The sequence below is a fragment of the Aethalodelphis obliquidens genome, unplaced genomic scaffold (genome assembly GCF_003676395.1).
Source record: "Aethalodelphis obliquidens isolate GAN/ISIS:26980383/991018 unplaced genomic scaffold, ASM367639v1 scaffold61, whole genome shotgun sequence".
Classification (NCBI taxonomy): domain Eukaryota; kingdom Metazoa; phylum Chordata; class Mammalia; order Artiodactyla; family Delphinidae; genus Aethalodelphis; species Aethalodelphis obliquidens.
In genome coordinates, this window is record NW_020838005.1 from 5,177,231 (window position 1) to 5,198,998 (window position 21,768).

A 21,768-nucleotide genomic window follows, 5' to 3' on the forward strand; every position below is an offset into this window, starting at 1 on the left:
TACGCCACACTGAAAATTATTTACATGGGATGGACCCTGTGTCACCTTTCATAATTCGACTGCTGTTCTGAAGACAATGAATGAAAGAAGAGAGAAAAGACGTTTTCTCCCACTTCTCTCTTCTTCATTCCGTAGAAGCCTCCCTTGAACAACAAAGCCCAGAAGATGGAGGGGTCAATGGTTCCCATCTCCTGACAGACACATTCTTTCGGATTTAAGCACAAGTCAGGGTAGCGCGACATCAGTGCTTGCCCCCACACGGCCACCGCAGCGCACGCCAAGTCTTCGTTGCTCGTTGGTTCTGTCACTCGATAAATTTCCTAGTTTTCTCCAGAAGACATTACAGGAACTGATGAGTTTTTAAAACTGCAGGTTCTAAAAGGTCAGGAGCCAAGAAATTGTGAGTATTTTGCAACCTTCTTTTTTGGCCGCACTGCATGGCTTGTGGGATTTTAGTTCCCCGAGCAGGGATTGAACTCATAGCCCCTCACTGGAAGCACAGAGCCCTACCCACTGGACTGCCAGGGAAGTCCCTTGCGAGCTTCTTTATTCCAAGTTTGTGAAAGATAATTATATTTCCCAATCCATAATTCACAACTCATGGCCTGAAAGGGTACATGGTTACTTACAATGAAAACAGTAACAAAAAAAATACTAAAAAGTCCAGGAAGCATGATTTGGGTAATTATTCTTTACCTAAGTTCATTCTTTGATAGGTATCAGAACTACGGGAAAAATTTTCCTACTAATCAAAGCAGAGCTATTCCTATCCCACCCTTCTCCATCTGGTTCCCTATTGCTAGCTTGGTCTTTATCCCTATCTAAGAATTACGTATTTGTTAAAGAAAAACTACCTCAAAATGAACACAAAGCACCCTGTTAAACCTGCCCCAAACATGACAGAGGACTTTCCTATATTTCCCCTTTATAAAGAAAAAAATCAGATACTCAGAAAAACCTAAAAAGAAAATAAATGAAATGTATATAATGGTTATTTCTGGGTTTAAAGATTATGGTGTAATTTTCTCCTTTCAGTTTTCTGCATTTTCCAAACATTTGACAATGAGCATTTACCATACTTTTATAATCAGAAAAAAAAATATTAAAACAAAACTGAAAATTTATCCAGTCACACTGAAAGACAAAATCTTTTTTATCTTCATCTTTAAATCATGGATAACAAGTTGCAGCAGAAGACAGAAGATGGACATGTAAAAGCTTCTGCTCAAAAGATTTCAGGCAAAGGAAGTTAGCCAACAGACTTTACATTTGCTCTTGTCGTCCAAGGATAAAGAAAGGTGAGGAACACTTTATAAGGGCCATAACTGAATGGGAGAAACATTTTCAGAGCATCTACTGAAAGAGTGCCAGACCTTGATCTCACTAGCTCCAATTTTATGGATCAGGAAATTGAGTTTTACACAGTTTGAAGGGCTTGTCTGAGAAGAGAGAGCCAAAGACACACAGCAAGGTCTCTTGACTCCATAGATCCCACTTGTGCTTCCCAAAGTGCACTGCTCACTTTGTGGGTCAACTCAGTCTGCTGAGACACAGAGTAACTGTCACCAGTAAATGAGGCACCTGGCAAGGTTCCCGAAGTTTCCCTGGCTCCAGTGGTACTCTTTGCACGTTTCTAATATGCTGCCTACAGTCACCAAGCAGATTATAATCTAGCGAGAGGTAGGGACTAATACACAAAAACATTAAGTAATCGTGTGATTTTAATTTTGCAATTAGAAATAAATGACAGAAAATTTGAAAAATACCAGAAAGAAAAATATTACCCACAGCATTTCTACAGTCCCTGTCTTTTTTCATATTTGTAAAAGCTATAATTTTGGTGCACCTATTGCTCTGTATGCTGCTTTTAAGATTCATGGCTGTGTTTTGTCTATGTTGCATATCACTTCATTTTATTGGCTGCCTAAGTAAATATACCATCACTTGTTTAATTATTCTCTTACTGTTGAACATTTAGGGCTGCTTTCAGTTGCTTTATTACAAACATGGCTGTGGTGATAACTTCAGTGCTCAAGGCTTTTTCCATATTGGACTGTTTCTTCAGAGGATTCCCAGAAGTGGCATTAACTAGGTCAAAAAATATGAGCATTTTATGGCTTTTGAAATATGCTGCCAAAATGCTTTCCAAAAAAGGCTGTGCCTATTTACAATGTCATCAGGAATATAGCAGAAGATCTGTTTCACTGCTTATTCCCATCAGCATTCTGGTCAAAACCATCTAGAATCTACACCAAAATGCCTCTATAATGTTAGTACATGTTAGTAGCAGCTATCTAGGAGCAATTAAATGGCCCTAAACAGGAAATCAACTACTTGATAAATGAATTAATTTTGAGAGGCAGTTTGAAGCAATGATTTAAAGCAGGGAGTTTGAAGTAAGACTGCCTAGGCTCAAATCTTGGTTGTGCTCACTACCGTGTGATTTGGGGAAAGTTACTTAACTTCGCCAAGATTGAGCTTCCTAATCTGCAGGATGCAGTAACAGAAGCTACCCTCCTAAAGTTGTGAGGACTAAATGAATAGATACAGAACCTGACACACAGTATGTGCTCATGGTTGCTATAGTTATAAAATCATTAAGAGGCTGAAGAGGTCACCTAAATATTTTTTTTGGGGGGGCACCTAAGTTTACAGGATTTTAGAGAAGAAATTCTATTCTGTGTGGCATTCACTAATGTTTTAGACATCTGTGTATCCCATAAGACTAGGTAAAGGGAATGAATAATTTTACAAATATTTTTCTATTGCTAGTTTTCCCTCCAGGAAGATACAGTTACTACTGAGTACAGAAGCGAATATTGTAGCCAACATAAGGTTTTACACTTTTTATTTTTTCTAGCTTAATAAGCACACAGCAGTGCTTTCATGTTAATTTTATTTCTACTTAATAACAAAGCAGATTTTTCTGTGTAATAATTTATTATCTATATTTCCTCATGTGCCTGCTGATTTCTTTTTACCACTGAATAAATCTGGTTTCAGAACTTATATATGCTTAACATATATAAGCATTGTTTATATTTTTTGGGTAAAAATTTTTATCAGTTATACTTAGTACATATATTTCTCATTCTCTTACTTTCATTTAAAAAAGTTTTATTATGGAAAATTTCAAACATACAGGTAAGCAAAATTAGTACAGTAAACTCCCATTACTCAGATTTAACAACTATCCATATTCTGCCTTTCTCTTTGTTGCTTTCCTTTTTTTAAAAAAATGTATTTATTTATTTATTTATTTATGGCTGTGTTGGGTCTTCGTTTCTGTGCATGGGCTTTCTCTAGTTGAGGCAAGCGGGGGCCACTCTTCATCGTGGTACGCAGGCCTCTCACTATCGCAGCCTCTGTTGTTGCGGAGCACAGGCTCCAGATGCGCAGGCTTAGTAACTGTGGCTCACGGGCCCAGTTGCTCCACGGCATGTGGGGATCTTCCCAGACCAGGGCTTGAACCTGTGTCCCCTGCATTGGCAGGCAGATTCTGAACCACTGCGCCACTAGGGAAGCCCTGTTGCTTTCCTTTTGATACTGACACACTTCTGAGGAATAGCTATTATGTTGACAAACCAATCTGATCTCTGAAAATACTGTTTTCATAAATAGTCCTAAAATGATCTCTTACGCACAACTGGGACAAAAACATGAGTCCATTTTCCTAAATGTCCTTGCAGAATTCATTAAAGGCAACTCCTTTCGCCTTTAACTTATCCTTGGTTTTCAACACCTGAGTCCTTTAGTAGTTTGAATATATTTCTGAAATTTCTATTCTGTCCACTGGTTTTTTGTTTTTCGTTTTCACCTCAATGCTGTAAAGTTTTTACTTTGTAGTATTTGAAAATAAGCTAGAATGACTAGACTTCAATTCTAAAAAAAAGTTTTTCTAAGGATGTAAATGGAAGCTACATTTAATCTATATATTTAGTGAATGCTGCCATTTTTACTATACAATAACATTTCTCTGAGTCAGGTGCAATGCACTGCTTTCTCTTTTATTAATTTTATTTTTTCTTCCTTTACAGTTTAAAATGTTGTATTCCTTTAGCTCATAACCAACAAGTCAATTATCATTAACATAAATATGTTTGTTTTTCAATTTCTATTTAATTTCTGCTGAGTTTTATTGTTCTACTTCAAGTTTTATCTGTTATACTTCTTAAATTTCTGCAGTTAGATGTGTAGCTGATTAAAATATGCATTCAGGTTACAGATAGCCCTGTAAGTGATGCTCTGGATATATTTTACAAGTTTACATTGTGTTTTCAATTTACCCATTTCTAAATACAATGAAATTTCTATTGTGATTTCTACTTTGAGCTACAAAAGAAGTGTGTGTTGTGTGTGTGTGTGTTTGGTTTAACTTCCAAATATAAAGGTGGAAATGGTTATCTTTGGTTACTGATTTCTAATTTTCTTGTGGGCAGGGAACAGATTTTATCATACTTTTTTGATATTTATTGAAACTTGCTTTGTAAGTCTGTACACTGTGAATAGCTGATTTTTACAAATGATCCAGTGTGCATGAAAATTGGAAATACATAATCTAATTGTTGTACATAGAGCAGATTAAGTTTATTATCTTATCTAAATCTCCTATATCCTTACCTACTTTGAGTCTTAGGAGAGAAGAAACTGGCAATTTCTTCTTGTAATTCTGTCATATTTTGCTTTATACACCTTGAGGCTATATTGCTAGGTACATAATGGTTAGGATTAATACTAGTGCATGGTTTACCATTATGTAATGCTCTTTGTCTTAAAATCTATTTCTAGATTTATTTCTAAATAATATAGCTACACCAATTTTTCCTTCAGTCAACAGTCGTCTTTTTTTTTTTTTGCGGTACGTGGGCCTCTCACTGTTGCGGCCTCTCCCGTCGCGGAGCACAGGCTCCGGACGCGCAGGCTCAGCGGCCGTGGCTCACGGGCCTAGCCGCACCGCGGCATGTGGGATCTTCCCGGACCGGGGCACGAACCCGTGTCCCCTGCATCGGCAGGCGGACTCTCAACCACTGCGCCACCAGGGAAGCCCAGTCTTCTGTTTTTTTAAATGAAATTTTACACATATACACACACAGTTAAAAATGAATCACCAATTTGAGAGGCAACTACTTTTGACTCTTACAGCTATTTCTTCTAGTTACCTCTGTATTTCTCAACAATATTGTTATCCTGTTATTTCTTGAGTTCTTGAATTTTAGTTGTTGTTGATTTTTTTCTACTATGGAAGCTATTTACAAATAGATGAAACTTTGCTATGGTCCGTAACCAAGATATGTACAAAAGGATTCCCTATCACATTTGAAGCAATGCACATGAAGGCAACTGCCAAATTCCTTGGAGTGGATAAAAGAAATTTAAAAGGAAAGAGAAGGTTTTTTTTTTTTTTTTTTTTTTTGCGGTACGCGGGCCTCTCACTGTTGTGGCCTCTCCTGTTGTGGAGCACAGGCTCCGGACGCACAGGCTCAGCGGCCATGACTCACGGGCCCAGCTGCTCCGCGGCATGTGGGATCTTCCCGGACAGGGGCACGAACCTGTATCCCCTGAACCTGTGTCCCCTGCATTGGCAGGCGGACTCTCAACCACTGTGCCACCAGGGAAGCCCAGAAAGATAAGTTTGTGTAACAGATTCATGTACTGATCAACACCTTCATTAAAGCAACTTGTCATGGTTCAATTCTCAGTGTTGCTTTTTCCCTCAGTGCTATGTAAATAAAAGAAAGATATGTCCTAACAATAGTACTGTAGAGTCGATGAATTATTTTACATTATTTTTCACAGTTAATGATTATTTACTATCATTTTAACCAATTTATTTGTTCACCAATCCTTCTTGTATCCCATTTCTTGGGTTCAATTCCCTTTTTCCTGAAATACATCCTTTAGTCTACTTCCTTTAAATGGTGTTCAAAATGTAAACTCTTAGTCATTATTAGTCTGGAAATTTCTTAATTTTGAATTTACTCCTCAACAGTGATGGTGGTGGAATTATAGGGTAGCAAGTTACCTTAGAACGGTAAAAATACTAATCCAACTGTCTTCTGGCATCTATCATAGCTGATGAGAAATCTGCTGCCAGTCTAACTGGTAATCCCTTATAGGTTGCTATTAAAATCTATTTGCCATTGATGTTTTGATCTTTCATTAAGATGTACATTGGCATGACTTTCTTTTTTTGGGGGTGATTATACTTTTAACATATAAAGATTCATCTTTGACAACTGTGAAAAACACTGTCAGTCATTATCATCTTGAATACGATTTCTCCTCCATTCTTCCTAGTTTCTACTAGTGGAATGCCTATTAAATACTCATTGTAATGTTTAATTTTACTCTCTGTCTCTGTAACTAAATTATCCTTTCATATTTTGCTTTTATAGCCCTGTACAGTGCATTCTGGATACTTTCCTCAGCTCTATCTTAATTTGCTAATTCTTTCTTATTGGTGTCAAGTCTGCTATTTAACTCAACTTTTCAATGACTGCTTTTCATTTCTAGAAGTTCTCTTTAAAAAAATAGCATCTTGCTCTTTTCATAGGTTTGATATCTTCGTATATGTCTTTGATCATTTTAACGTTTTAATTTTAGAATCTCCATCAGATTGTACAATTGTCTGAAGTTCTTGGGAGTCTTGTTATGTTTGCTGATTCTAACTCATGGTGGCTTTCATTACTGTTGTTTTAAAATTCTGGATGGTGAGCCCATCTTTGGTGAGGCTACATCTGTGGGAATTCTATGTAGAACAGGTTGAGGCAGGTCCCCAAGAAGTATCTTGAGATCAATCTTTAAGTTGATTTCTCAGCTTGAATATTCGTACTTATAGGGGAGCATACAAATCAGACTTTCACACTCTCAAAGCACCGGCACAAGCTCCTTGCACAGACAATCTTCCTTATTGACCTCTTAAGCAAGCAAATGGTATTTTTCTAATACTCCTTTCATACGTAGCTCTTGGGGGTTTCTGGTTACTGATTTTGAAATGTGTTTCTGAATATTACAACGATTACCAAGAAGACTCATATTATGACCTCAGATTTCAGCAAATCTAACACTTAAAAAGCTGCTATGAACACAAAATGACAACCAGCCAATCCAGCCTCACAGAAATCTTCAAAAGCAGTATGAATTACTGTAAACTTCAGGAAAAAAACCACCACAACCACAAAACACAAAACAACAACACAAGAATTTGGCAAATCAACTATATCTCATAAAAAAAATAAAAAATAAAGAATTTGGCAAGTTAGTACATTTGGTAAATTTGGCAATTTCATCATATGGCAAATTTAATTTTAGTGAATTGCCTTTGAGAAATATTTAAGTCTGTCTTTTGCAGAAAGAACCATGGACTAAAACATCATATATGTTCTTCTCTTTCCTAGTCTTATTTAAAATAATTATAATATACATAGTTATTATGATATGGTATTTATTAAATGTCAGGCACTCTGCAAGAACTTTACATTTAATTCCTTTAATCCTCCCAGGAATGCTATGAGGTAGGAACTATATTCCCATTTTACAGAGGAAAAAAATGAAGCACAGAAATTATGAGGTCCCAAAGCTGTAAAGGCTGTGCCAGGACTTGAACCCAGGCGAATGAGATCCAGAGAGAGTACACTTCACCACCACAGCATGCTATGCTACAGAGAGAAAGGAATTGTCAGAGACTAAGAAAAATTGCAGAGATGATGTGCTCTAAAAGGCCATACTTTGAGTTGATAAGAATATAGACTGAATTTATAAGCTAGTGAACAAAGAAAATTAGTTAGCTGGCTAATATAAGGTAAAGCAAAGATTAAATTATTAAATATGTCTGCAATCCATCATAAGCAGTAATTTTCTTTTGTTGAGTTTTCCCTTCCATTCAAAAAAAGAAACAAACAAACAAAAAGGTGATAAGATTCTCTCACTCTAAAGCAGTTTTACTGCTGAAACTACCTTTAAATATCTGTAATGTAACCTATAACCTTTAGGTTGAGTTAATGCCGAAAGCTGTTTAATCTTATTCAGGAGAATTGTACACACCATAAAGGAACTTTTTTACAGGTAAGAGTGTTAATGAAGTAAGTTGTAAATGACATCACATTTTTTTCCTATTTTTCTCCTTTTTCTATTTAATCAAGACATATATTCACTGTGGAGACCTATGAGCAGAGAAAAGAGGTTCAGTTTTCGTTTCTCTCTGGCAGTGGAATAGACTTTTGTTCTTTCTGATTCAAATATAACATTAAAAAGATATGTCTAGCAAATTGATTTTTATGGAATGCTTTTGCTTCCTGGCACAACATTAGAAAACCTATCAGCATAATTCACACATAAATGAATACAGGGAAAAACAAATCTTAAAAGATTCCAAAAATGTATTTAAAAAACTCAACATCAATTCAAAGGCAAAAATTCTTACCAAACTATAAATAGAAAAATATTTCTTTAATCTGATAAAGGGTTCTAACCAAATCCTACATCATAGTTGATGATGTAGCATAAGAAACAGTTCCCTCAACATCAAGAACAAAAGGATACCCACTATGACTGCTTAAATTTAATACTATACTGGAAATGATATATAATGCAATAAGACAAGAAAAATAAAGGATAAAATGATTAGAAGTAGAGAAATAAAATGTCACTGTCCACAGATGATATTATTAGAAGACATTCTGAAGGAAACCTATTACAACTAATAGGAGAGTTCATCAAGACTGCTAGATAGAAAAAAATCAATGTACAAAAATTGAGTTCTTACATGCCAGCCATGAACGATCAGTAAAAGTAATAAGAATTAAAATGAGAATACCATTCATATGGCAAAAAATTAAATGTATCATAAAATAAAAGAGAAGTATAAGATCACATAAAAACTTTTAAAAACCTATAAAACTCTCCTTAAAAATAACGTTAATTGGAAAGGAAAACAAACTCTTGTTAAAAATAGAAATAAATAGGTAAGAGAGATTAAGAGGTTCAAACTTCCAGATGCAAAATTAATGAGTCATGGGTTTGAAATATACAGTGTGGAGGATATAATCAATAATTATATAATATCTTTGTATGGTGACAGATGGTACTAGGCTTATCATGGTGATCATTTTGAAATATACAGAAATACTGAATCATTGTGTTGTGTAATGGGAACTAATAGTTATACGTCAATTATACTTCAAAACAAACAAACAAACAAACTCATAGAAAAAGAGATCAAATCTGTGGTTACCAGAGGTGGGGGTGGGGGGAGGAGGAATTGGATGAAGGTAGTCAAAAGGCACAAATTTCCAGTTATAAGATAGGTAAGTACTAGGAATATAATGTATAACATGATAAATATAATTAACACTGCTCTATGTTATATATGAAAGCTGATAAGAGAGTAAATCCTAAGAGTTCTCATCACAAGGAAAAAAAATTTTTCTATTTCTTTAATTTTATACCTATATGAAATGATCAGTGTTCACTAAATTTACTGTGGTCATCATCTTGTGATATATGTAAGTTAAATCATTATGCTGTACACCTTAAACTGATACAGTGCTGTATGTTAATTATATCTCATTAAAACTGGAAGAAAAAAAGGTAAAAAACAAAGGGAAACTTAGCTGAAAAAAAAAGACTCTGAGACAAACAAAAGGTGAGAGAATTCATTGCCAACAGACTGTGTTACAAAAATGTTAAGGAAGTTCTTTAGAAAGAAGGAATATTATAATAGAATCTATAAAAAAAGTGAAGAACTCTGAAAGTGGTGAAAATAAAAGAAAATATAAAAAGCTACTTTTCTTTTAAAAATTGTTTAAAAACATAATTAACTGTCTAAAGGAAAAATGGTAACAACATATTGTGGAATTTATAACACGTATAAAAATAAAATGTGTGAGCACCACGGCACAAAGAATGGGAGGGAGGACTTGGAAGTACACCGTTGTAAGGTTCTTACGTTATACGTGAAGTGAGCCAATTCCTTAAAATAAATCTCTCTACTAAAAAAAAAAAAAATCAGTTCTCACTAATCTACTTTTTATGGAAATTAAGAATCACATGAGGGCTTCCCTGGTGGCGCAGTGGTTGACAATCTGCCTGCCAATGCAGGGAACACGGGTTCGAGCCCTGGTCTGGGAAGATCCCACATGCCACAGAGCAACTAGGCCCCTGAGCCACAACTACTGAGCCTGCGCATCTGGAGCTTGTGCTCCGCAACAAGAGAGGCCGCGATAGTGAGAGGCCCGTGCACCGCGATGAGGAGTGGCCACCGCTCGCCGCAACTAGAGAAAGCCCACGCACAGAAATGAAGACCCAACACAGCCAAAAATAAATAAATAAATAAAATTAAAAAAAAATCATATGAAAGAGTCAAGGGCTATGATTAGCTAAAAAATATTAAAGAACAATGATTAGAGAGGATTTAAGTTTTCTGGTATTACAACTTACTATAATGTAATTAACAGTAGGATGTTGCACTAAGATAGGTAATGGACCAATGGAAAAGGAATAAACAGTCCAGAAAAGAGGCACATACATGTCTAGGACATATGATAAAAGTACCATTGTCAACATATGGTGCTGGGAAAGTTTGTAACCCATTTGGAAAAAATTATTTCACACCACACAAAAAAATTAATTCCAGATGCCTTAAATACTTAAGATATGAAGACAAAAACTTTACAACTTGTAGTGAAAAATAAAACAAAAAGAGGAAAATACCTTATCACTCTGGGATAGTGGAGAATTTCTTAAGAGACAAGAAGCACAAACTGTAAGACAAAGATTCATATATTTGACTATGGTACTTTGAAAATCTTCAAAAGACACCATTAACAGAGTGAAAACACAAGCCAGAGATTGAGAGAAGATATTTCCATTATGTGTTATTAAAAAAAGCATTGGGAACCTACTCAGTATAAAAAGCTCGTACAAATCAACAACAATAAAAAGATTTTAAAACTCAACAGAAATGGACTTCCCTGGCGGTCCAGTGGTTAAGACTCTGCGCTTCCACTGCAGAGGGCATGGGTTGGATCCCTGGTTGGGGAAGTTCGGCATGCTGCACAGTGCAGCCAAAAAGAAATAAACCAAAACCCAAAAAACCCCAACAGAATGGGAAAAAAAAGAGTGGTCAAAAAATAAAGATATAAAGAACTCAGTATCATTAGAATCAAGGACATGCAAAATAAAACAATAATTGATAGGCTAAATAAGACAATTTAGATAGGCTAAAATTAGACTAATAATACAATGTATTGGAAATATGTAGTCAAAATGTAGTATAAATTGGTACAATCATTCTGGAGGATAATTTGGCAATACCTAATAATACTGAATATACACACACCTTAACATATACTAAACTAATAAAAGCACATATGGGTATGATACACATCAACTTGAAGAAAGTAGTAACCTCTGGAGAGGGAGGAAAAGTAAAGGTTGGGGATCTTAGCTTTAGATACAACTTATGTCAAAAGCGGGGAGGGGAGGAAGGAGATATGATCTAAAAAAAAAAAAGGTAAACTATTAACATCTATTTAATGTTAGTAATGAGGCCAAGAGTGTCTTTCCTGTATGGTTATCAGACACCTCTCCGCAGACATCAGAATTATGTAACTATACCTTTCCTACTATTGTCAAAATTTGTAGTGCTCTTTTCCTTATGACAAAAGTCTCACGGTACAAAAATAAAATCTAAGAGATCTTAATGGATGTTTTAGTATTAGTATAGCATTTGCTAGGTATACTTGTTAATTTTCAAGGAACTACTAATGATAATAGTTCATGATTTTCATTTTGATACTATATTTGTCCTGATGCAAAGTGAACAACACTTACAACTACTGACATGGCAATGGCAATGAAATAAAGTGAGACTGCTACCTCATGATTCAACAAGATATTGCCTTGGAGGAAGGAAACAAAACTAACTCCCAGATTTTGTCTAAATTTTTGAGATTACGTTAGTAACTTTAATAAACTCCTTGATGCTTTATAGTCTTATGCAGTTTGGCAAAACACTTCTCTAACAAGATTCAGCAAAGCTTTTTAATTTTATGAGAAGATTTTCAAATGATATTGATAATTATCTAATTACCAGAAATGTTATATTAATATGATAGTTATATTTATAAAACATACATATTCATAAAAATACACATCAAAGCTGACACTTGAAAGGGAATTCTAAAAATAAAAGTAGACCCTTGCTTAGAAAGGAGTAGGAATTGAAAATATCATTGTATGAATTACCTTCACTAACAATAAGAATTATTGACAAATATTTTCTATACAATATTTAATTAGCTCTTACCCCAAAACTGAGTGAAGTAAATACTATCGATACCAATCCAGTTGTCAAGGCCCAAGGTCACCCAGTTAATAACAAACTGATTTTGCACTCAAACGAGTACAAGTTCCAAATACTTTCTCTTAAATCATTCCACTAATATGTTAGAAAGAAGAAGAACTGTAAGTGTATTATACTAAGAGCAACAGATTTGATATGGATAGGATAGTTGGATAGAAAAAAAAAATCCAAGAATCTTGGCAATAAAAGTGACTATAGTTTTTTCTAGTCATTTTTCTAACTTCTCCCTCAATATTGTTTCCCTGTTGAACCACTACCTAACCCCTGTTAGGTTACTTCTAAGACAGACAGCTTGGAACAGACCAAGAAGGGAGAGCATTCAATTAGCTAATTAAGACTGCCGACAGTCATTTCCATATCCCTGAGAAGTTGTACGCTAGTATATTTTTAACATTTAAAAAATGTGGCATTTCCTAATGATAGTCATTTAAAAAACAACAACAACAATTTGACTTGTTAAAGTGGGGGAAGTGAATTGACTTTTTTTAAAAAAAAATTAATTTATTTTTGGCTGCGTTGGGTCTTCAATGCTGTGCACGGGCTTTCTCTAGTTGATCGGGGGCTACTCTTCCTTGCGGTGCTCGGGCTTCTCATTGCCGTGGCTTCTCTTGTTGAGGAGCACGGGCTCTAGACCACAGGCTTCAGTAGTTGTGGCACACAGCCTTGGCTGCTCCGTGGCATGTGGGATCTTCCTGGATCAGGGCTCGAACCCGTGTCCCCTGCATTGACAGGCGGATTTGTAACCAGTGCGCTGCCTGGGAAGTCCCTAACTTTTCTTAAAAAAATATTAATTAATTAATTAATTTATTTATTTATTTGGCTGCGCTGGGTCTTAGTTGCGGCATGCGGGATCTTCATTGCGGTGTGCGGGATCTTTAGTTGTGGCATATGGGAATCTTTCAGTTGCGGCATGCAGGCTCTTAGTTGTGGCATGTGGGATCCCTGGCCAGGGATTGAACCTGGGTCCCCTTCATTGGGAGCACAGAATCTTAACCACTGGACCACCAGGGAAGTCCCATGATAAAGTCATGATAAAGTTTTCTTTTTTTAATAGTTTTAGATTTTAGTTAGATCTTCTGAACATACTTAAAATTTCCTCAATAACTGAATCAAGAATCAGCTTTTAATTTAAAGTTTAATTAATTAAAATAAAATAGAATTTTAAATTCTATTGTTTAATAGTCACATGCAACTGATGGATACTGTATAGGATAGGGCAATTCTAGAAAAAGAGAGGGAAAGTTAGGCAAAGATTTCTTAGATTAAAGAACAAGAACATGAAAAGAAAACCTATAAATTGAACTTAATAAAAATTTAAAACTTCTTCAAAAGACACCCTTAAAACGAAAGGTAACTCAGAGATTGGGAGAAAATATTTACAACACACATATCTGATAAAGAACTTGAAAACAGAAAATTAAAAAGAATTCTTACAACTCCAGCCAAAGTAATAAACAAATAAATTGGGCTTCCCTTGTGGCGCAGCGGTTAAGAATCCTCCCGCCAATACAGGGGACACGGTTCGAGCCCTGGTCCGGGAAGATCCCACATACCGCGGAGCAACTAAGCCCGTGCGCCACAACTACTGGGCCTGCGTTCTAGAGCCCATGAGCCACAACTACTGAGCCCGCATGCCACAACTGCTGAAGCCCGAGTGCCTAGAGCCTGTGCTCCGCAACGAGAAGCCACTGCAATGAGAAGCAACCGTATCGCAACAAAGAGTAGCCCCCGCTCGCCACAACTAGAAAAAGCCTGCGTGCAGCAACAAAGACCCAACACAGCCAAAAATAAATAAATAAATTTATTTTAAAAAACACAAATAAATTCAATGTTAATACAGGAAGGTAGTTCCCTGACCCTTGATTTCAGATTTTTGTGTTTATCAGAAGAGCCTCATTCTTCCTCATTGACTGATTTTATGGTACATAAATGTAACAATTTTTAACTTAGAAAATAAATTCACATTAATAAATCATTTTTATGTTTTATAAAAAAAGAATTCTTACAACTCAACAACAGCATAAACAATGCAATAAAAATGGGTAAAATATGTGAGGAGGCATTCGCTGAAGAAGACATAAGGATGCAAATGAAGAGATCCTTAGAGAAATACCAATTAAAACCACAGTGAGGTACCACTATACTCTTACAAGAAGGGTCAAAACTAAAGACTGACGAGTGCTGGCAAGGATGTAGAGCAACTGGAAATCTTGAACACTACCAGTATAATGCTTTTGAGAGTCATCCTTGTTGTTGCATATATCAATAGCCCACTCTTTTTTTTTATTGCTAAGAAGTATTCCATTGTATGGATGTACCATAGATGTTTATTGATAACATCCACAAGCTAATGGATATGTGGGTTGTTGTTTTCAGTTTTTGACAACTATGAATAAAGCTGCCATAAATATTCACATACAGATTTTTGTAGAGCCATACAATTTCATTTCCCTTGGGTAAAAATTTAAGAGTGGAATTGCTAGGCTATATATGTTTAACCTTTTAAGAAACTACCAAACTGTTTTCCAAAGTGAAAATTTATTTTTAGCTTAAATAAACCAGAGTCAGATCTTACTGCTGAGCTGTACACCATAGTATCCAACATCTCCTTTAACCTAGTCATAAAGCATTAGTTCTAACTCTGCCTCTAAATTACTGTTAATCCAAACGAATCCCTAAATTCTTTGGGCCTCAAATGTCTTCATCTGGAGACTTGACTAGATTCTTTCTCTTTCTCTCTTTCTTTCTCTCTCTCTCCCACTCCCTCCCTCCCTCTCTCTCTCTCCTTCCTTCCTTTCCTTTCCCTTCCTTCCTCTTTCTTTCCCTCTCTCTTTCTCTTTCTTTCCTTCCTCCCACCCTCCTCCCTCCCTCCCTCCCTCCCTTTCACTGCACCATGGGGTATGCGGGATCTTAGTTCCCCAACCAGGGATAGAACCTGTTACCCCTGCAGTGGAAGCGTGGATTCTTAACCACTGGACCTCCAGGGAAGTCCCGACTAGATTATTTCTAAGCTCTCTTTTAACACAAAAATATTGTCTCTCATTATTCTATCATTTCACTGGGTCAACCAAAACTCTTTGGTCTTTTATATAACCAGTCAAGAAATATCTATGCCACTGTGTTCTTTTATAACTAGCTCTATGCAAATAAGAAATTACATGATTTATAAGATGGAAGGAATTCTAAGATAATCTAGTCCAAATACCTCTTTTAAAAATGAGGAACCAAGCTCTTCCAAGGCTTGTGAACTTTCCTCTGCACCTACACACCCGAGTATACACATTTACAGCCATCGATAATTATAGCCTGCTAGAAGACACGCCATGCCCTAACAGGGTGTATAAGAAGATTCTTAGTGTAGCAGGAAAGGGGAAAGCACACTCTGTGGAGAATCCCTGCCTGATACCACAGCATCCTGAGTTAAACCGGCTTCCACTGAGCCAAACCTGCCTAATTTGGAACTATTACCCCTGCTAAGAATTTTGGGCCAGGTCCTCCAACACTCAGAAATTTCTATAAATACATTTCAATTTTATTTGGTAATCTTTCACTTTCTTCCACTTTATCTCTTGATTCTATCTTGCAGGAGAGCTGTTAAAGGTGCCAATCGCACTCACTGTCACACTGACTACACAGCTGGATAAAATAGAGGGCTAATTTTCCACTTGAGCAGCAAATCTCTAGCATGCATGGTAAACACAGAGAAGCCACTTTCTGGTTGGAGCGTGGCTAAACATCACCCACAGCTGGGTAGCTGACACTTAGGGCTGCTCCCTCTTGCTTATCCTGTCCTCTGACTTGGCTTTCCATGAAAATGAGTAAAGAAGGAGAGAGTTGTCATAAAAAGCAACACCCCCCCTGCCCCCAATAGAAGCTCACGAAGGGTGGGAGTGTTGACAGTAAATATTAAGAGTGAGGGAAGGAAAACGGGGTTGGCTTGGGAACAAACATTGTTGGCTGTCTCTCTCTACGCTGAGAGAAAATGCTCTCTCCGCACACTAGCACAGGATAAAGAAACTGATCATGAGGATGTGGGGAAATGGAAACTCTCATTTACCTCTGTTGAGTGAAAAGGAAAGAGTATCTGAAGAGCAATACTGAATCAAAATTTAAAATGTGCATATATAGCAATTTTACTTAAGGAATTGACACTAAGCAAACACCCAGATGGGTGCAAAAAAATGTAAATAAAAATACGTTGCCTTTAGTATTGTGTGGGATAGTAGGGAATGGAAACCAAAATGTTCAATAGCAGAATAAATCCATACAACGTAATACTATAAAAAGATTCAAAATGAGCTCATGAACATTCAAAATGGAAAGGCTTGTAACAGAAAGTTGTCTCATTATCTGTATTCCCCTTCGCCCTTTCACAGGAGAACCCCAAATCTCAGCTGGAATTATGGCCACCTGGAATAGAGATTTCCCAGTCTCTCTTGCAACTAACTGTAGTCATGTAACTTCATGTAAATTCTGGCCAAAAAGAATATATTGAAGTCTATGTGTGCAACTCTGAGAAATAATCAAAGCGAAAGGGCATGCCTTTCCCTGTCCCTTCCTCCTTCCTGCTGTCTAGAAAAAGGATCTGATGGCCTGAGCTGGTCAACTCACATTGGATCACAAACAGTAAGGCATATATTGAAGATGGTGGGGCAGCAAGCTAGCAGGAGACCCTGGGTCTCTAATGGTCACAGACCTGGACTCTTTACCCCTGGACTTCCTTTGTAAGAGAGAAACAAACATCTAAACTGTTAAGCCATGGTTACTTCAGGCTTCTTATCACTCAGAGCTGAATCTGATCCTAACAGATTTATAGCCTAAGAGCAACTAAAGGATATCAGTGCACACATCCATCATAGGAGATTATATACCAAAATGTTACACAGTGATTACTCTAGGTGGTGAGATTACAGGTGATTTGTGTTTTCTTCTTTATATCTTTCCATTATATTCAGAAAAAAATTTATGAGTATGTATTGGTTCTATAATAGAGCTATTTTTATTTTCAGAAAAGCATTCTAAAACTTCAAGTGAACTAAAGAAACAAGTTTTCTTTTATTTAGTCCCTTTGAAGAACTCTGACAGTTTAGTTGGATGGATTTCTTTATAAAAGAAACCATGTTGTCTCAGCTGATATCTCCCATTGAATGGCAGCAGCTTGCCTAGCCCAGAAATAGGTTTTGCCAGGCTGAATATCTCAGGGCCCCCTCAAGAACACTCCAAGGAGATGGTAATCCCACAGTCACTTTGCCAGTCCTCCACCAGGTTGCTATGTACAGCTGGGTCACACAGTTTAACCAACAAGGCAACAATCTCATCCTTCAAAACTTTCAGGTCAACGAAGTGTTGAGTTATAGAAGCCAGACGCGAAAGAGAACACACTCAGATGCATAACTAGATAAAAATTCATCAAACTGCACGCGCACTTGAAATTTATGTTAGTTTTACTATCTGAAAATGTTATTTAAAAAAATACCCTGAGGACAGCATCACACTTTCTGGTGATTTCTCTCTACTCAACCTGTTGATGTGACCAAGAATATTCTACGCATTTAGCAGGTCTGCAGGAATGGGGCTCCCCAACTCTTTCTCAGTAAAGGTGAACGTCAAGGAATCAATGAGGGTGTCTGTTCTCTCCTTTTTCCTATCTGGGCACTCTTCTTACATGGCGCCCAACAACTGGTCCCACTGATTCTCTGGATCCCTTTCACTTTTTGATGTATTTATTAATTCTGTTACTGTTTATGAGGTCCTTGTAAGGTGCTCAGAAAAATCTTGTCCTAAGTAGGTAATTCTGACTTTGATTTACTTTGATGCATTTGCTAAGCTCCCTAATGCTTCTTGTTTTGATTATATTTCACTTTTAAAAATATTTTCTGTAACTGCAATGAAACATACTTTTTGATTTCACGTTCCGAAGTTTTTAAGTGTGTAAAATACAGTTCTTCTAACTCCTTTGTCCTAGGTTTCAGAATGGATGAATTTAAAGGCTCTAGGTGTTAAAAAATTCTTAAACTTCCCTGAAACTTTTTCTTAAAAAAAATCCTTATTTTGTTACTTCTCAAACCGCTAAGTCTTACATTCCAAGTCCACCACCGTGGCTTCAATCTACCTTTCTAACTTTCGTTCCTAGTATACTCAGCAAGGTCCCAACTGCAGTGAGCTAGAGCTCCAATCACACGTACTAACCTTTCAGATGTTAACAACACACATATAATAAAAATGTTGATATTCTAAAGTAATGAATTAGGAGAATGTGAGAAGACAGAAATGTGTCTATTTTTGTACACACTGCTACAGAGCAAAAAACATATAAAGTGCATATGCACATTATGGGAAAACTGAACACCTCACTTCCAAATCTTTTTAAAAACCACTCTATTGAGGTGTGACTGACATGTGAAAAGATGTATGTATTTAATATAAATAAGTTGCTGAGTTTGGGGATAAGTATACATCCATGAAACCATCACCACCATCAAGTTTATAAACGTATCTATCACCTCTCAAAGTTTCCTCTCACTCTTACTATTATTATTACTATTTTGTGGGGTGGGAGTGGTAGGGAAGAGGGTAGGAACTACCAGGGATAAGACCATCATGTTCCTCCTCCGATGTATTTGTCAGCCAAGGTACTTTCCAAGGCCAGCTCAAATTTTACTTCTCTAGGAAACTTTGATTCTCTGGGTGGAATTCATCTTTCATAATCCTGATCTTACTATTGCCTTTATCACAGTCTGTCACTGAAACCACATACACTCACTCACATACATCAATAGTATACACAGTACACTTATCTATGGTTTGTTGAATAGTGAGTTACTGAGAGGTAAGGTCTATGTCTTACTCATCTTTAGTTTGCTCCACAGCACCGAGGTTTTGTAGGCATTTAATAACATTCATTGGCTATACAATTAGAGCCAAACGATGTACGGCTTCTCTTATCTGTTAGTTTTAACTATCACACAGTTGTTCATCAACAGTTTCTTCCTATTGGATCTATGCAGCTTGACTCAAATACAGTTTAAACTAAATAAGCCACTGCCTAGGGCTCTGAATCCCTTTTTGTTTCTACAGATTTTTTTTGTGTGGTAATTATGTTTATTTTAACAGACAATTTGTTTACATTTCTTGCCTTTATCAGGCCTGTCTCTTAAGTACAAAAAGAGAGAAACTATTTCTGGCTGTTCTATTTTCCAAGGAAACCTTGCAATTTTCTTTCAAGGTCATAGAAGTCTTTTACTTCTACAAGTCTGCTACGTACCACCTAAGACTTTAAGTTATAAAAACCATTGTTTTCTCAAAAGTCTGGAAATGGCTTGCAAGATATAATTAACTGCCTAGAACAAACAATACAACACAAATAGATCTTCCTCTTAGAAAATAACTTACTGTTGGGCTATGTGAAAGAATCTCACTTTTTTTAGTGACTAGAAAATTGTGGAGCAAGAAAGCAGTTGTAGTATGTAAATTAAAATACACAAAAATTTCAAGCCAGAAGTCAATGTAACAGTGCCATGTTGAGTTCAAGCATCATGTCCACTCACATCAGAAATAGAACACAGATGTCTACGACCACCACTGCTGTTCCAAAATATTCTGGAAGTATAAGCCAATGTAATTACACCACAGGAAAAAAAAATGAGGTTAAAAAAATTATCTGCAAAGTTATACACCTAAAAACCTAAGAGAATTAAATGGAAAGATTACTAAATATTAAAATAAGACAGTTCAGCATAGGGCTGTGTAGAGAATGTAAAAAAGAAATACCCTTTTTGTAAGTAAACAATGTAGGAAAAGATTCCAATTACAGTAACAACAAAAAAGATATGCTTAAAAAAAGGTTTAAATAAAGGAAAAGACATTTCTTGTTCTTAGATAGACTCAATGATATGTTGAAAGAAATAAGTCAATTCTCTCCTTAAATTCTGTAAATTTAACCTGATTCCAAGCAAAATATGAAACGGATTTTATTGGAAACTAATAATTCTAAATTTTATATGAAAAATAAAGGAGAGTAGTCTGGAAAATTCTGAAGTGAGGAACAATGAGTGGGAACAAGTACTACAAGATATTAAAATACACTCTAGAGCTACAGAAGGTAAAATAGTTTAGCAGTGTAGTATTAATAGATCAAGTAGGGGAGAAGAGAGATGAAAAGGAAATGGAAATACAGGTGCTTTTCTACACATATGAAAAGATGTTCCACGTCTTATACATAATGAGAGAAAAATAACATAAAAAAGTATAATGACATACCATTTTTTTCACTTTCCCAGGAGAAAAAAATAAGACAGCTTGATGATAACACTGTAGTGGTGAGTTGGGATATGCTGCTGGCAAGAGTGTAATCTGCTAAGTTGCGATGGGGGCATTTTGGCAATAAAATGAAATAAAAAATGCATATGCCCTTTGACATATATCCTACAGATACACTTCCAAAAATGCTCACAAAAGAGATTATCTATGTGACAAGATTTCTAATCACTAAAGACTGGAAACAACCTCATGCTCACAGAGGAAGGTTTGGTTAGCTAAATTACGGTATACCTAAACAACAAAACACCGTGCAACTGACTTTTTTTTCTAGCAATAGTTTGAACATATTTTTGAGCCATGCTGACACTAATTTCACATGTTATGTATTATATTAGCAACAAAAACCATGCCCTAAACTTTAAGTAACAATGAATGATACTCAAATAGTTGGGAGGGATATATGTGGAGGAAGGAGAACTCTACCTTCCAGCCTAACATCCATGATTCTAAACTCCTCCTTTAGACAATGAAAAGACAAAGTGTCTGTTACAAATATTAAAAAAAATTTTTTTTTGAAAGGAGTACTGAAACTATTTCATTGTTTAGAATGAAAGTAACATGAAAACAAATGACCCAGGATCTTGTTAAATGCAGACTCAATTAGGTGTGGACATGCTGTTTTATAAAATGAAGCTGTTCTAAATTTCGACATGAAATGATCTCTAAGATGCATTTCTAACTTTAAAGAGAAAAAGGAATATGCAAAACTAGTGTGGGCAGTATCTCACCATTTATGTAAAAAACAAAAAAGGGATGGAAATTACACACATGTGTATATTTCCACGGAATATCTCTGAAGGATCCACAAGAAACTGACAACTGAGATTGCTCTTGGGGAGAAAGATAAAGGTGGCACAGGATCTTCTCTCTTTTTTAAACTTGTGTACAGATTTTTAAAAAATTAAACAATGTGCATGTATTACCTATTTTAAGAAACACAAAAAGATGCTCAACATCACCAATCATTAGGTAAATGTAAATCAAAACCTTACTGAGATACTACTTCACATCCATTAGGATAGCTATTATCTAAACGAACAAAGATAAAATGACAAGTGTTGACAAGCGGTGAAGATGTGGAGAAA

The 21,768-nt window shown here is 36.1% G+C and overlaps 1 protein-coding gene across 5 annotated transcripts in view; it reads right to left on the bottom strand.

The window, feature by feature from the left end:
* Positions 1 to 21,768, bottom strand: part of INTS9 (integrator complex subunit 9) — a 111,457-nt gene that overhangs the window by 80,458 nt on the left and 9,231 nt on the right. The window lies entirely within an intron of this gene.